Source organism: Oryctolagus cuniculus, chromosome 2 (genome assembly GCF_051225735.1).
Source record: "Oryctolagus cuniculus isolate XC-2025 breed Fujian yellow rabbit chromosome 2, ASM5122573v1, whole genome shotgun sequence".
Taxonomy (NCBI): Eukaryota; Metazoa; Chordata; class Mammalia; order Lagomorpha; family Leporidae; genus Oryctolagus; species Oryctolagus cuniculus.
This window is the reverse complement of record NC_142868.1, coordinates 117,779,711-117,796,785: the sequence shown is the minus strand read 5'-3', so window position 1 is coordinate 117,796,785 and position 17,075 is coordinate 117,779,711. Positions and strand designations below refer to the sequence as shown.

The following is a 17,075-nucleotide window of genomic DNA, read 5'->3' as shown; positions in this document are numbered from 1 at the left end:
CCAGCGCAGGAACGCACCCTCCGTGCCGCCCTCCTCCCGTCTGGCTAATTCCCGGCCGCGCACGCTTCTCCGCTCCATTTGCGTTAGAAGTTCGGTGTTAGCCTCCGGGCTTTGCTCTTGACACTGCTCCTAATCCTCTACTTGATATTCGAGATTGCCCTTCTCAGGGAAGAAGCTAGTTTCCAAATTGCACCTGCGCATTTGAAAGTCAATCCGATGCAAACGCTGGACTGGCCTCCGGTGCGCATTCACTCTGGGACGGAGAATGAATCCGTAATGAATATGCAAGACTCTGGCGGGGGTGGGGTAGGCCAGGAAGATAACTCAAAGGGGAGCCCTGGCTGCGGGGTGAAACCCAGGCTGTGGGTGGGGCCTTGTTCTCTCCCACCCTCGCCCTCACGCCCCGCACCACTCCAGCTGAGGCGCGGCACGGCCAGGGGGTGGGAGGCACCGAGTGTGAGACCAGGGTGAACACCGGGAGCATGGGCTGGCTGCAGGCGCCGTGCTCCCGCAGTGTGAACAAACACACGGTGCCCTGGGTTCCTTGATGCGTGTTTGAATCCATCAGTGTGGTTTCAAGAACTGGCAGTGAATGGTTTCTAAGAAGCTGCTGCTTTCGTGGCTCGCTCGCCATCCTCTGATACAGCTAGAGCGGTGGGGGACTGGACACTGAAGGGTTAGGGTCCATTGGAAGATGCTCAGGTCTTGGGGTGTCTTGGAGGGTGATGGCACCATCTGCACCCTCTCCCCTCTCGCCTACCCGGGGTGTGTGAGGAGTCAGGGTGGTCGCAGTGGAAATTTGGAGTATGGAGGGCTTGCTTTCCCCCAAAAGTTATCCTCAGCAAGGTCAGAAGTGCCTGCCTGCCCACTGCCCACTCCTGGGGACCTTCCAAATTTACCACAAGAACAGCAAGCGAGTGGCGATTCCCTACTGAGCTCACAGTTTACTGTGAAAACAAGTTAGCTATCCCACCCTTACTGATGGTGTTTTTATTTTACAGTGCCCCTGCCAGACAGGATAAAGAACTATAAATCAGGTCTTTTGTTGAGTTTGTCCCCACCTTATTGGTTGACAGTTTTGTCCCCCAAATTATGCTTAAAAACCCCAGTGCCACAGGGTCCTTGGGGTTTTTTCCCTCTTTTGGATCCCCCTCCACACTGCTCTGACTGGAGGTCTCTGACTCTAATAAAATCTCGCTTTTAAATCTCTCTGCTGTCCGCTTGGAAATTCTTCTTCCATGTGAGACAGAGAACCGAGGTCGTTACATGTTCTCCACCACCATTTCCCTTTCCTGTAACAACAGTATCTTCTGTCGTGTTTGGCCAGCGAATGGCTCTTAGTAGCAAAGTGAGTTTGTCTGTTGATAACACAGAACGCTTTTGATACTGGACTGATTTTCTCTAAGGACCTGACTTCCCGCGAGCATTTAAGATGTAGAAGCCTCTCTGCTGTGTCTTCCGCCGCCGTGGCCGGGCATCCCTACTGCAGGTGGAGGTGTTCTCCTGAAGAGCCGCCGCCTCCCTGCTCTCAGGGACTCAGAAATGCACCTGCTCTCAGCTGTCACGACTCATGAAATAATGATCATCTGGAGCATTTGTGTATTCTGTGAGGGAGGGGCTCTTTTTGTTTCTTTAAAGATTCATTTATTTGAGCAGTAGAGAGAAGGAGAGAGAGAGAGAGCGTGTGCTTCCATTTACTGGTTCATTCACCAAACGGCTGCAACAGCTGGGGTTGATCCAGGCTGAAGCCAGGACCCTGGAGCTCTATCCAATCTCCCACATGGGTGGACCAAGCACTTGAGCCATCTTCTGCTGCTTTCCCAGGCTCATTTTGCAAGGAGCTGGATCTCAAGCAGAGCACCCAGGACTGGAACTGGTGCTCCAATATGGGCTGCAGGCATTGCAAGTGGCAGCTTAGCTCTCTGTGCCAGAAGGCTGGCCCCAGAGGGGCTCTTTGGATGCGAATAATATAAATCCTTTTACATGCTTAATTGAATTCACATTAATATTTTTCTTTAATCACCAGTCAATAAAAATATAACTTCCATCATGGTGTGCGTATGGGTGGGTGGTGTGGTGATGGCTGCAGGCCCCGAGCTGAGCATTATAGCTCTAGGCCAGTGTTGGTGCAGGCCAGGAGGGCTGTAAGGAGGTGGCATTGCACTGCCCGAAAAGATGTTCCTCAGGAATTTTCAGTTGTAAATTTGGACCCTGTTCGTTTTGAGCTCCAGGATGAACATCGCAGTACTGCTTTTCATTCTCCCAGGAGGAGTACAGCTTTTGGCCCCTGGCGTCATCGCTGAAAGTTTTGCTTTTTATGGGAACTTTGAAAAGCAGATCACTTACACAAGTGCAGTTCTATGAGGCATTTGTGGGTTGTTCACACTGAAAAACTTCTGGCTGGGGCCAAAGGATAGGAGCAGGGGCTTTATTTAGTAGCGTTATATTTTTAAAGGGATCTGTGTTCTTGTTAGGTTTTACAGTAAGGAGGAAAGTTAGTTTTAAAGTTATTTGCACAGGCACTACCTAGGTGATGATTGTGGTTCAGGGTCATTGTGTGAATGATATCCTCACACCGGAGTTGTACCTTTATGATCTCTCTTTTGCACATGGAGAAAATGAGGCCCAGAGAGATGAATAACTGGTCCCGGGCCACAGAGCAGGAAGGTGACAAGGCCTGGGTTTGAAGGCGGACAGTTGGTCCCCTAAGTGCTTGTTCTAAATGACCATGCCGCTAAGCTCAGTGACGCTGTCTTTTTGATTCGTACTCATTGCTGCGCAAGGATGGATGAATGAGAACCGGGGCAGGTGCGATGCCAAACCTTGGCGGGTGCCCACACAGGTAGGGCTGTTTCTAGGAAGCAAATCATACCTTGCGGTCTCAAAACTCTTTCCTAAAGGTGAATTCGATCAAAGCTGGACTCCTGTTTCTTCTCTCTGAGCAAGTGTGGTCTGTGTGAACACCTTTTCAAGTGGAACTGTTGCACTAACGCTGAGAAACCTATTGCTTGTTATGAAGTGAATGTCAAGAGCCTTTACATGTTAAGCTCATCAAGCCGTATCCTGCTTGGTCAAACTCCACAGAAAAGAATCCTGAGACCAAAAGAAAATAAGATTCCTGGAGTAGAGGGAATTGGTGTCTTAAAAAACGATTGAGTGAGAAATAATGTTCACCATGGAAGGAAGCCTAACAATTCTATCATGCAGCCTCTTGTCATTGCTTAGTCTACTACGTTTGAACAAACTGTTTAATCCAGCTTTATATTTTTTCTGGATGTTTTAACTTCCATTTGAGGTTATTTTATAATGTGTTTTGGGGAGGTTGGGTCCAGGTTTTTGTCTCTGACACAAGAACCCAAGGATGAGATGTAAGTACGAGGTTAGCTGAGAAGCAAGATTTATCTGCCTGCAAGCAAAGTACACATTCAAGAGAGAGCGAGATGTACGTGAGAGTGAGCTGTACTGAACAAGGCTCAGGGCCATTCCTTTGTCTGACCTGGAGGCATAGAGGGTGGTGTCTGGGGCTGGACTAATTGGATATTCATGGAGGACAATTTGTGGCAGGACTGAGTGTCACCTATTTCATTACCACTTGTGGACAGCTCAGAAGTGTCATGGTATCAGGTGCATGATCGGAGTAGAAGTGTCAGCCATGGTAATTTTATTATAATGACCCTATAATTACCTAAAGGTGATTGGAGGGATGCAGCCAGCAGCCCCGTTGGTTGCTCTCGACCTGTGCTGTTCTGAGCGGTGTTTTAGCAGTAGCTTCTGTCTTCCCTGGCATGCAAAAGGGAAGGGTTTGAGGATGCAAGTGGGGCTGCCCACTTCCGTTCTTCCTGCCTATGCCAGTTGCTGTTCAGCTGTAAAGGGGGATCAGAGGGATCCACCTTGGCAGCCTGGATACCATCTCTGGGAGTGGAACTTCTCACCATGCTAAGGAGCAGAGCCACTAAGAGAACTGGTCTCGTCTGAGTTTACTGGATTTTTTTTTTTTTTTTTTGGTATGCATTTCTTTTTTTTTTTTTTTTTTTGATTAATTTATTTATTTGAGTGGCAGAGTGACAGAGAGAGGGAGAGACAGAGAGAGATCTTCCTTCTGCTGGTTCACTCCCCAAATAGCCGCAAAGGCCGGAGCTGCGCTGATCTGAAGCCAGGAGCCAGGCACTTCTCCTGGTCTCCCATGTGGTGCAGGGCCTAAGCACTTGGGCCATCCTCCACTGCACTCCCGGGCCACAGCAGAGAGCTGGATGGGAAGTGGAGCAGCCAGGTCTCCAACCAGCGCCCATATGGGATGCAGGCAGAGGCTTAGCCTACGATGCCACAACACTGCCCCCTAGTATGCATTTCTGAGTCTTTAGTTAAAAGCACAGTTGAGTAACAGTACTTACTGAAGGAAGAGGAATCCACACTGGTAGTACTTTTTTTTTTTTTTTAAAGATTTATTTATTTATTCGAAAGTCAGAGTTACACAGAGAGAGAAGAGGGCGAAAGAGAGAGAGAGGTCCTCCATCCGCTGGTTCACTCCCCAATTGGCCGCAACGGCCAGAACTGTGCTGATCAGGAGCCAGGAGCTTCTTCTGGGTCTCCCACGTGGGTGCAGGGGCCCAAGGACTTGGGCCATCTTCTACTGCTATCCCAGGCCACAGCAGAGAACTGGATCAGAAGTGGAGCAGCCAAGACTAGAACCGGCGCCCATATGGGATGCCGGTGCTTCAGGCCAGGGCATTAACCTGCTGCACCACAGCGCCGGTCCCTGGTAGAACTTCTTTAGAGGGGTAAAGACTATACTTGTAGAGGCATTCTGAGTTGGTTAACACTCTTTTGGTTAAAAGTGTCAGACAACCCAACTCAAAGGGCTTTAAGCAAAATCCAGAACTTACCATCTCATCTAAGTGAACAGGCTGGGAAGAGGGTTGGCAATGATGCTTCTCAGACGAAGTCAGGATGTCTCAGCTTCTCTCTCTTTTCCACTTCTGGTTCCATCTCTAATGCCTTGGCCCCTTTTTCCAAGAAACTCAACTCTGCAGGTCTCGGCGTGGCTGCCATTTGTCTCTATAGGTCTAAGTGGAGTGGAAAGAACTTTCCTTTCAGCATTCCTGGAGCAGTGCTAAGGCTCACCCTGATTGGACCAGCTGAGGTCATGTGCCTCTGCTTGAGCCAATTGTAGTTCTGCTGATTGGTGTACCCAATACGTTATGCAGGTTGCGACACCAGGGAGGCAAGCCAAGGAGGCCGCTAGGCTGTACCCAGTGGCATGGGTTATCCACTAGATTTAAGCTTCCTGGTGTGCAAGGAGCCCTCCCTTGACTTGCAAGCAGCCGCCACTTGCTTATGTGTGACACTCGCTGTCCCTTTGTAGACTGGCTGGCAAAGGGACCTCGGTAGCTTGCTCGCAAGGCCTCTTACAGCCTGAGCACCACTTTCATTAATCCTAAGGCCCCCGTGAGGTGGTGACAAGCCCAGCTGCTGCCCACAGACCACCTGCCCTCCTTGCGCGTCTCACCCCACCCTGCCGGCAGCCCCAGTTCCTGGTGCCCAGAGTTTACCTCCTTCCTACTTGGCACGGAGATCTGTGTCTTCCGTGTTTGAGGAGGACTTCCTCATCCGGGCATTTCCATTTCCTTTCTGGGAAGGAGACGCCAGAGCTCTGTCTTTCTGACGGACTCTGCACTCTCTAAGTTAGGTGCTCCGCAAGTGAGCGCTTTGGGATGTGCTGATTGCAACGTGTTTGTCAGTTAGCGATCGCCGCCTTGTTTACTGTGGTCGTCCCGTTCCCTTTCAGTCCCTCATGGCGCTTGAAGCTCTTTAGAAAGACACCGCTTGTTCCGCCCCAGCGTTCGCTGTGTGTTTCTGATTAGTTAAATTGGTCTTGACCAGCGCTAAGTTCACATTTCAGCTTTGATGGATGCCTTCCCCGTCTGCAGACATGTTTCTTGTAAGCCCCTACAAGAGGAGCCTCTCTTATTTATTCCTTCTGCGCATGTGGAAGAGGTCACGGGTGTCAGAAATTCCTAGGCACGGTCACACTTGGCAATGTTGGAAGAGACTGAGAGAGAGTAAGTAATGACAAAGTCCTTGTAACTGGGATGTGGAAGAGGATCTTTGGCAATTCCCTCAGCTGATAATCGCCAGCTTCTGGTTGTGCTTCTTCTTCTTTTTTAAGATTTATTTATTTATTTGAAAGTCAGTTACACAGAGAAAAAAAGAGAGGCAGAGAGAGAGAGGGAGAGGTCTTCCATCCACTGGTTCACTGCCCAATTGGCCACAATAGTTGGAGCTGCGCTGATCCGAAGCCAGGAGCTTCTTCTGGGTTTCCTATGTGAGTGCAGGGGCCCAAGGACTTGGGCCATCTTCCACTGCTTTCCCAGGTCATAGCAGAGAACTGGATCGGAAGTGGAGTAGCCGGGACTAGAACCGGCATCCATATGGGATGCTGGAATGTAGGTGGTGGCCTTACCCGCTACACCACAGCGTGGGCCCCTGGTTGTGGTTCTTGAGCAGGGAAAATATGAGGGTAGAGCTGTTCAAAAGAAATGAGACTCACTGGCGTTTAGAACAAGAGACGCGAAGAGGAAGTGACCGCTGGAATGGTGCCAGGGCCCCGGCCTTTGATGAACGTGTGTCCACAAAGATGGACTGTACATTCCAGGCCCTTTCCAAGACAATCTGTGGCCGTGGAGGCCAGCAGTTTCAGTCCTACGGCCATTTGTTCCTTTGTTCCCTTAATCTCAGTGGCGCTGAACTTTGTGCAAAGAGTGAGCTGGGATGAAGCCCAAAGAAACGCACGGGGAGCAGGGGAAGTGGGGAAGGCAGACCCGCCGCCCGCCGTTCTGAACCGACTTCAGGCCTTGGCTGGTGGGACCCCACAGGAGGCGGGGCTCCTGTGAGGAGGGAGGCGTCTCTGGCACCTGGTCCACCTTGTGACCTCTCTTCACCTTGACCTCTCAACCCCATCCTTCCCCTCTACAATAGAGCTCTCCGGTAAACCTGGAGGGGCGGGGATTGGATTTCCATTGTATTTCCAGCACAATACAAATTCTTACTGATACAATGTGGGCTTTTCCAGTGTGGAAGTGAATATTGTCATACCGAGGTACAGAAAACAAGTCCAGTTGTTCTTGAAAAAAAAAAAAAAGCACACCACGTTTAAATAGTATGTCATTCTCCTAAGGCAGCGCACCCCTGTACCTCCATCTTCACCTGGCATCAGGGCCATGTGAAAGCCTGAAAGATGTTGTGCCTGAGCTTTGTGGACCAGGCCTTACAGCACGTTCATTTTTTTTTTCTTTTCCCCCATTTATACAGACTTTTGTTCTGCTCTTAGATAAAATACTAATAAACAGGAAGTTGAAAAAAATGTGGTGCAATTGTTCTGAATGTTGTTTTTCTTGCAAGGCTCCGTGGGCCACACTGCACCGTCCTATTCTGAGCAGCCCCTGTAGGTGGTGGTGTTAATAAAGAAATGAGGCCGCCCAGCCTCAGCCCGGCTTCCTCCTGCGGAGGCCTCTGCCGCCCGCCCCCGGGTCTGCTCAGGGATCCCAGCAGTTTCCTTTTTATTTGTCCTGAACCAAATTGGAGACTTTTAAGGAGGTGAAAAGTAAGGCCCTTCCTATGGAAAAAAATATATATATATCTTTCTTCTTTACTCCTTGTGCTAAGTGCATAAGAATATTTTCTTTCCCCAAAGTGTTCCTTGTGTATGTGTGTGTGCAAACATGCAAAAACCAGGAGCAAAAGAATTTCACAGGAATGTACAATTCTTTGTTTATCTTTGGGACACCTAATTAGACCCCCACCCAGGACTGCTGTGCCCTTTGAATAAGCTCTTAAGAAAATCTAAAATGTGATTTTTTTTTCTTTCAAAAGAATGACTCTCATAACCAAAGCAATACCTACTCAAGAGAAAATGGGTGAGAACAGAGAACTGCTGAAAGAATCTCTGGCCTGCCCAGGTCCTCTGTCCTGGCCCAGCCCTGGCTTGGAGGAACAGCCAGAACACAGACAGGAGAGCCAGGAAGAGGTGCCCAGCTGTCCTTCAAAACCCTGCCCCAGGCCTCTGTCTGGTGTGTAGCCTCCCACCTGTGTGAGGGCTGGAGTTTGGGGCCCACACGCCTTTGCATTTTGCTTCTCAGCTCCAGTGTCTCCTCCGTGGGTTTTGCACAGCAGAGGTTGCCCAGTGGGAAACAGGAGTGCAGTTTCCAGGAAGGGAAAGCAGAGACAATAATAATTCTTACTAATTTACTAATTTTTAGTAAGTATTATTATTTGTATCCCAGGGAGGGAGCTGGGCCAGGGGCTGTCCAGGTCCTAGATGGCAAGATAGGAGCCAAACACAAGGTCTCTGCTCTCCCAGAGGCACAGAGAAAGAGGTGGCAGCCGCAGCCCAGGCTTCGAATACACAGTGACTCTGTTTCAGCGGGGCCCTGCCTGTGGCCTGAGCCTGCACCAACCCAGACCATTGCCTGCTTGTCTGTTGATTGCCACATGAAGCCCAGGGTTAAGAACTAGAGGGGGCAAAAATAAGACATGGTGCTGTCACAGGAGGGTGAGCCTGGCCAGGATGAACAGGGGTTCTAAGGCTAAGGATGGGGACCCTGTTCTGGTGATCTGATAGGCATGAGCCAAATGCCTGTAAAAAAGTTGTTGTTGTTGATGTCAAAACAGGAGAGTCAACAGATCTCTCTCTCTCTCCTCTCGCTGTTGTTTCGCACCTGGAGGAAAGCAAACCCCTTGGGTATAGCAGGCTCTTGCCATTTCCAGGAAGACTTTTCTTGGTTCAGTCCCTTTCGGGACGTGTTTAAAGGGCCTTTTATGCCACAGCTGAAAAGTTCAATTTCACAGGATCCACTCACTTCCTTGAACAGAGTCTGGCACAGCGGTCGTTGGTCTTGGAGCCACGTGTGTCAAGAGCACCTCACACGTCCTGGGCGTGACCACGTCGATACGCAGCACGCTCATGACTATTTTTAACATGGTATTTTCTGTTCATGGTCATGAACCTCGCCCACCCCAGCCGGCCCTCATCACCATATGGAGCATTCCAGCCATGACATGGGACTTTAAGATGCTGGATTCAACTCCAACAGTAGAGGCAGGTTGAGCTAGTCTTCCAGGATCAATGGGTGGGTCCCGGGCGCTGGTGCTTACGCCCAGTTTTCACGAATTAGGAAGGCCTTTCTTAGATGACAGAGGGCCAGCAAGCGGGGGTTCTCTTCAAGGCCGAGCATTTTCACTGATTTCAGTCTTACTGTGCTGGCCCACAGGTGCCAGGCGCTGGCGAGCACAGCCACCTTGCCGTCTCTTGTCCACAGCTTCCCTGCCTGCGGCTTTCGCAGTCAAATGTGAGTTGAGTGGCGGTCATCTGTGAGTGGTATTTTTGGAACATGCCCGCCCCCTACCCAGTTACGATACCTCCCTTCTCCTCCCCTCCCTTCCCCCCGAGAGTGCTCTGTGGGTCACAGCCCTGTGGGCCCTGCCATCAGGACTGGAAAGACCAAATGCCGCTAGGAGTTGCAGGCTTGCCTGTGGCCGGCGCTCTCCCGGCCACTTTAAAACCTGAGCGCACCACGCCTGGGCAGCGTCTTTTGATGTGTTTTGGATTTTAGAAAATGACAGATCTCTGTATGGCTGAGAGTGCGCTTGGTCTGTTTCAGAGTGAAACTCCTCTTGAGGTCGTTTTACCAGTGGGTTTGCCCACGCTGGTGCTGCTTTCCTTTGACACGGACGGAGTGAGGGCCTCTCTGGGAAGCGATCGCTGCTTGCCTGGTGCGGGACTGGGTGACTCTCTGGTTTCAGGCGGGCTTCGGCCTGGAGTGGCTGGCTGCTGGGTCTGCCCCTCCACGGGGTGCTCCCGTCACAGAGAAGGCGGTGGGAGAAATACCGCAGACGGGGTGGTTTCAGAGCTTCGGGATTGTCAGCACGAGAGGTCCCTTGTCTTCTAGAATAGACATAAGTGCTTAACTGAGAGAATCTGCAAGTCGCTGTGCTGAGTCACGCATCTGCTTTCCTGGTTTCCCCTCTCCCAGGGAGCGTCTGAAGACATCTTCTGGGTCATTGCCATTCTTCGTGCTCGTGTGCCTTCCTGTGTTTTGTGCCATCAATCTAAGCCATTGCAGAGACCTGGAGTCACTTGATCGACCCTGGGGCTCTCCAGCACCCCCCACGGAGTGACCGTAGCAGGGGAGTGTGCCGAAAGGCGACCCAGTGAGCACTGGCCAGGCTCTGAGTTCAAGGGCAGCATGCTGCTTTCAGGCTGTTTTCTCCGTCGCTGGCAGTTGCTGCGCCAACAGCAGGCCCCTTTCAGGTCTCGGGTAAATATGGTTTCCAGTTCTGTCCCACGTGACAGCTGTCACAGGTCCTGCCTGGGCTCCTGTTAGGCCGCCGAGGCTCATCCTCATCTGCACCCAGTCGCAGTGCATTGGCATTTCCTATTTGCTTTACTGAGAAGTTGCTGTCTCATGTAAATTCACCTATGAAATTCACATTTCCTACTTACTCCCTGTGATATGACAAGTTCATCTCACAGCGCAGAGGGGAGAAAATTAGCAAGCTGCCTGTGATCCCATATGGTACCAAACGAGTGACACATGCTACTGCATAAGGTTTTTTAAAAAATATTTTACAGATAAGTTTTACAAAATAAAACTTGCCTTTTCTGTTAACAAGGAACACTTTTCTTCCTTCTTTTCCCCATTTCTGTTGGTTCTTTATTTTTAGTAATGTTATGTATTTTCTCATTGCGTGAGGATCTTAATCATTTCTTCCTGACAAATAATCATCTACGTTTCTGGAGTGCAGGGTGATAGTTCAAGACACTGCGCTCTTTTTTAAACACTGAGTGAATAATTCCTTTCAATTGTCTCATCTTCAGGAAGACGGCTCGCCCTCTTTTCTGCTTACGGTCACAGGGGCTAATGTTATTTTGAATAGATTTTCTCAGTGGTGAGAGAGAAAGAGACCATGCGCAGAGCCCCCGCAGCGGCCACGAGATCACAGCCTGGTTTATTTGACTTTTGAAATGACTTTTAACAGAGCGGTTTTTAAAAAGTGTGTCTTTTACTAACCCAAAATAGCACGGCCCCGCTGCTTCTCGCTGGATGCCGCCCCTGCACCCATGTGCGGCAGACATTAGCTTCTCAGCCTCAACTTTCATTTCTGAAATCTGTGGGAGCGATGCCCGTGCCCACTGTCCCCAGACAGGGCTGCTCTGGGTTAGTGTCACTGACATGTAGCCCAGAGCCAGGAGCTTCTTCCGGGTCTCCCACGTGGGTGCAGGGGCCCAAGGACTTGGGCCATCCTCTGCTGCTTTCCCCGGGCCATTAGCAGGGAGCTGGACTGGAAATGGAACAGCTGGGACTCACATGGGATGCTGGCACTGCAGGTGGTAGCTTTACCCAGTAAGCCACAACGCAGGCCCCTGGAGGCTTTTAGTTCAAGAGAAAATTGTGTTGGCAACAAACTAGGTCCCTGGTAGTCTGCAACCCCTTGGATCTTCAAGTGGACAAGACAGGCTTCTCACAGCAGGTGGACACCATGGGTGTGAGTGGACTTTGAACTTGGAAGGGCCTAACCCACCCTTTTCCAACTTTAATTCTGATTTCTTTTGTATCTACTGTTCTGAAGTGCACCATTTTACTAAGGAAAGTCAATTTGTGAGAATTATTCATATGCTTTTTCTAAGTGGTTTATGAGAATGCTTCAAAAAGTAGAAAATGGAGATAGCAGATAAATCTAGGCGTGGGTGTGTGTGGTACAGCCTGTTAAGCCACTGCTTGGGAAGCCCACATCCTATATCACCGTGCTGCTTTGAGTCCTGGTTCCTCCACTTCCCACCAATTTCTTGTTGCTGCATCTTGAGAAGTCACAAATGATGGCCCAAGTGGTTGGGCCCCTGTCACTCAGAGGGGAGACCCAGATGGAATTCTAGGCTCCTGGCTCCAGCCTGGCTCAGCCTTGGTTGTTGTAGGCATTTGGGGAATAAATCAGCAGCTAGAAGATCTCTCTTTCTCCCTCTCTCTCTCTGTTACTCTGTCTTTCAAATAGATGAAAAAAATTTTTAAAAAGGTTAATTTATTTTGGTGCAAATTTAAAAAAAAATTAAAAAGATTTACTTATTTATTTGAAAGTCAGAGTTACAGATAAAAAGGCATAGACAGAGAGAGGAAGAGAGATCTTCTGGCTGCTGGTTCACTCCCCCAGATGACCACAAGAGCGTGGGTTGGTTGCATCAGGCTGAAGCCAGGAGCAAGGAGCTTCATCCGGGTCTCCCACATAGGTGGCAGGGCCCCAAATACTCGGGCCATCTTCTTCTGCTTTGCTAGGCACTTAGCATGGAGCTGGATTGAAGTGGAGCAGTGGGGACTTGAACTTGCCCATATGGGATGCTGGCAGGCATCTCAGGTGGCAGTTTTACTAGCTACACCACAACGCTGGCCCGGTGCAAATACATTTTGAAATTCCTGCACACAAATCTCGAGAGCTAAAAATCTCATAAAAGGCATATCAATACCTACTCTATGACCTCGGAGTATCATTTCCCAGGCCTTTTACATGATATACATTTTAATGATTTTTTTAAATTCATTTTTTTATTTGAAAGGCAAATAATCTGGGAGAGAGGGGGCATGCCCCCATTCACTTGTCCACTCCCTAAATGCCTGCCTCCATCAACACTCTGATTTCTTTTGTATTTCTTTTGAACCAGAAATCCAATCCAACTCTCCCACAAGGGTGACAGGAATCCAGCTACTTCAGCCATCACTACCACTTGCCAGCGTCTGCATCGGCAGGAGGCTGGGTTGCCCGATTCCAGCCCAGGTCCTCTGGTGTAGGATGTGGGCGTCTTCAAAGGAGGCAGGGGTTACACCTGCTCCCGATAAACCTTTGGTTTTGATCCCGATATTCAACCCCTATCGTCCAACAAGTTCAGAGTTTCGATTTTTTTTAAACAACTGTACCTCAGTGGAGTGAACATGAATTATGTTTAATTCCACACAAGCCACCAGCCCAGTTGTAGAAAATTTACCACTAGCAACCATTACTCCGCCCTCACTGTAACACGCGCGGGCCCGAACTCAGCAGTGACGATTCTGTGTGGAGGTGGTGGCAAAATGAAGAAATCGCCGGGCGTGGGATCTCAGATACTTTCATGTGTGAAACAAAAGCACAAAGTACTTTTTCTTTCCAAATGAGGCAGGACCACAACGCAGAAGCCAGCTCACCTTTCACTTTCTAGAACATGGACATCCTGCTGGGGATGCCCGTGCCGTTCAAACACACACTGCACGCATGACGCCACTCCTGGCGCGTGGATACCTGGAGTTTGCAACTGTCCCAACGGGAAGCCTGATACATCACGTTCAATGCCAGTGTTGCTGGGGGTGATTGTCACAGTGTTTTGTAATTCAACTAGCTGTGCCTTTTGGGGGAAAGTCTGTCTCTTTTCATCTGATACGTGTGTTCCTGAATCTAAGGTCTTTCTGAAATGGACCACACACATTCCATTGGGAATACCAAGCTGGAGGAAAGAGAGAGACGGAGAAGCCGAGCGCAGCTCAGGGGTGGGAAGGCTGGCAGGAATGAATCAGCGAGAGCTTGCACAGGACACAGAGCAGAAGTCGCCCGCATGGGAAGGGGATTTGTACCCAGGAGGTAAAAACGGCATTTAGCGTGCCGTGAAAAATGGGCGAGCAGAGTAATGGGGCAAAACCGCGGGAGGGCATCCTGGAACAGAGTCTTTGAAATACACGTGTGAATGGGGCACATTCAGCAGAGTGTGAATGCACCTACCAGAAAACCCCCTGCGGGCCCGTTCCGTTGACATTGCCGAGAAGGAAAAAAGCTGGTGAACAGGAGGAACAAAGAGATAGGTGGGACAGATGGGACGGTGGTTAAATATGGAGGCCAGCATTTGCTCAGCCCAGGGACAGTGAAGGCTAGCTCTCCGGAGCGTCTGGGACTCTGAGGTGGACACAGACAGTCCAGCCGCGGATTGGGGTGCCGGGGCAGCCCCTCTGCCTCCCTGTCCCCGAGTCTGGGCTTTGTTTAACCTGCCCAGGCGGGGCCACCCTCGTGCCTGCCAGACCCTCTTCATTGCTCTGAGGTGCTGTTGATGGACTACTACGGGGAGTCACATAGAAAATCATAATGGGAGCACCTTTTAAAAAGAAAAGCGTTATCTTTGGACTTTCCAAATGAGTTGAAGCATTATTACCAGGATGGGACTGCTTGGCAGCGAAGCGATAGTTGATGGAAGGGCCTGGAAGGAAGCCACTGATGTCTCCCCCAGTCGTGCCTTCGGGTTCATTCCCCCCTAGGGGTTGTAGTCTTGAGACCTTGAGACGGCCGCTCACTCGCTCGCTTGCTCTGCCGGCTGAACTGCTTGAGAGCAGGGCTCCGGGGCGCTGGGCGAGAGCGACTTTGCCCTACAGGAGCGGGGAGTGGTCTTTAGAAGAAGAGCTGGATGGCCGAGTCGGAGCCCTTGTGTTTCTCAAGTGCTCCGTGGATTGAGCGTGAGTCACATGGGACCTCAGGGCCTTTGAAGGCTGTGGTTTCTGTTTTAATTTCCTTTCCAGTTTTCCTTTCCTTTTTTTCTTCCTTCTGCTCCTCATCTGCACTCTTCTGTCTGTATTATTATTATTATTGCAATGTACATGAATGGGTTTTTTGTAAAAAAAAAAAAAAGAAAAGAGTAAAGAAAAGGTTATTTTTTCCTAAAAACAAGAGACGGGCAGCCACACCGTGAAGCCACCCTGCAGAGCTTCCAAAATAGAAGGATCGAGTCAGAGGCATCACACGGGCACAGCTCTTCTTTTTCCATCTGGGGAGTGACTCAGAGAGGTGCCCCTTCTCACCGGGTGGGTGCCAGCACCTTGTTCACTATTGCAGATGCCTGCTCAGGACACTAACGGCGTAAAACAAGAGAAAAATGGCAGTGCCCCTGGCAGTCTGAGGAAGGAGGCACGTGGGGCCCCCTGTTCCTTCCCCATGGCCACAGCCGCTGGCTACCCCCAAGTGGGACTCGGGACCGAGCAGAACAAGACGCCCAGTGAGGAGAAGCAGTCCCCTGGGAGAAACCTTGTGAGCCACCCACTGTGAGACGGGCCTGTCCCCAAATGTCACCTCCCCCGGCCCCTGCCATTTGGCCTGAACGGAGTGAGGCTTGAACTCCCACAAGTAGAGTTTCACAAACACACACGCCTCCCCTGGGACTCCTGGTGAGCCCTGCTCCGGGCAGCAGTGCCCAGTGCCCACCTCCCTAGTCTTTCCAGGGTGTGGTGAGGAGGGGAAGGCAGCGGGGTGGCGGTAGAGAAAGGAGACTCTGGGCTGTACCAGGAGCTGGAGCCGGAGTGGAGGGCGGGGGCACAAGGAGTGCCCATGACCCTGGGTTAGCTGGAGGGACCGTGAGCGTCCAGTGCGGACTTAGTCCAGGGAAGGGCCTGAGAGCCCACCACACCCTTTGCCTCCTTCCTTTCCTTCTCCTGCTGCTACTTGTGGTCCCCTGCCTTCAGCTCCAGGTGACCCGGCTGGTACAGAAGGAGAACTGTGACAGGGGCCTGGGGCCCTGGCCACTGGGCACTGGGATTGCAGTGGGTGTGTCTGTACATCTTCAATCACATGTCATTTGTGTTTGTGTGGATTCTCTTGCAAATTGCTTGCACACCATTGTGGTGATTGGCATGACTTTGCATCCTCAGAGACCCACCGTCTGCCCCCCGCCCCCAGCATGCTCCACATCTGGCGAGCGCCGTCCTGTCCTGTGCCAACCCTGTGCTGGGAATGACACTTTAGCACCAAGCAAGCATTGCTTCCCGGCTCAGCTTCAAGACCCCATGCCAAGCTCCTGGGCCTTGATCTTCTTGTGGTGTCTACCTCCCCCTGTGCCCCAAGGTCTCTGTGTAATTCACAGGTAAGGCTGTCCCACTGGCACGACCGCAGGAGGTGGGTACGGGAATCCAGGGGCCCAGCTGGGGGTCTTCTCATTGCAACTGGTCTAAGGAGCCGCTTACCAGGGGCTTTCTGTCTGTAAAAATCCTCCCTGGTTAAATGAATGAATGAATGGGCCCAAGCCCGTTTGCACCCCACTGCCTCCTCACCCCACCCCACTTCGCTGGTCAGCTCTGAGGTCTGGATGAAACCCTGTCTTGTAAAACTCAGATACTTTGCCAACCCAAAGGAGAGTGATAATGGTATTGGAATAAGCAATCTAATACACTTCTCATCTCCGTGGAAAGCACCTTGGAGGGAAGGTGATGCTTCCGTCAGCCCCTGCCTACTCCCCGAGGCTCCCTGATCCCACACGGCAGAGGGCGTGGTTCCTTCTCATCACCAGAGCTGCCTTTCTCAAGGGCACCTTCACCTCGCTCTCGATCTCGGCTCTCGGGAGCTCAGTGGATTAGGTTCTAGCCTTGATGGTGAGATTGTACACCTGCTCTTCTCGAAGATAAATGATGTCATCTCATTAGAAAAACAACCTCTGAACAGTGTTGCTTTCCTATTTCCTGTTAAGATACTGCCCACACGGCCAACGGGGCTATTTTTGAAAAGATTGTTCTTGGGGGCATTGGCATTTAACAGAGCCTGGGTTCGAGTCCCTGCTCCAGCACCTGATTCCAGCTTCCTGGTGAATCAAATCCAGGGAGGTAGCAGTTATGGTCAATTAGCTGGGTTCAGGCCGCCCACATGGGAGACCCAGATCGAATTCCTGGCTTGGCTTTGGCCAGCTCAGCCCCAGCCACTGTGGGCTTCTGGGGAGTGAAGCAGCTGATGGGAGTTCTCTCTCTCTTTCGTTTTTTCTCAAGTATAAATAAATATTTTAAAACAGACTGTATTTGAGTCTGTGGGGCAGGATTCATTGGGGCGTGCACAAGTGCTAGTCACCAGGACAGATAATAGAATGGGTGAGTGAAAGAAGAACTTTCTAAACTAATCTTCGGGACGATTCTGAGAAGCTGCGCCCTGGGGATGGCTGCGGTGAACGTGAGGGGCCTTCTCCAGTCTGCTCATTTCTGCCTCTCTGCGGCGGCCCAGACACCCCATCCTAGAGACACTTCCCGCTATGCGCTAGACCGCCG

General features: G+C 50.8%; 2 long non-coding RNA genes across 10 annotated transcripts in view; one reads left to right on the top strand and one right to left on the bottom strand.

Moving 5' to 3' along the window:
• LOC138848557 (uncharacterized) overlaps positions 1-17,075 on the top strand; it is a 170,687-nt gene that overhangs the window by 26,785 nt on the left and 126,827 nt on the right. The window lies entirely within an intron of this gene.
• LOC138848559 (uncharacterized) lies at positions 4,421-5,676 on the bottom strand. 2 transcript variants are annotated; one of them, XR_016229207.1, is made up of 3 exons: positions 5,550-5,676; positions 4,884-5,063; positions 4,421-4,656 (listed from the first exon to the last, which is right to left on the bottom strand). It is a non-coding gene; the product is annotated as an uncharacterized LOC138848559 (long non-coding RNA). The 2 variants fall into 2 exon arrangements; XR_011386491.2 differs by having other exon boundaries at positions 4,422-4,768.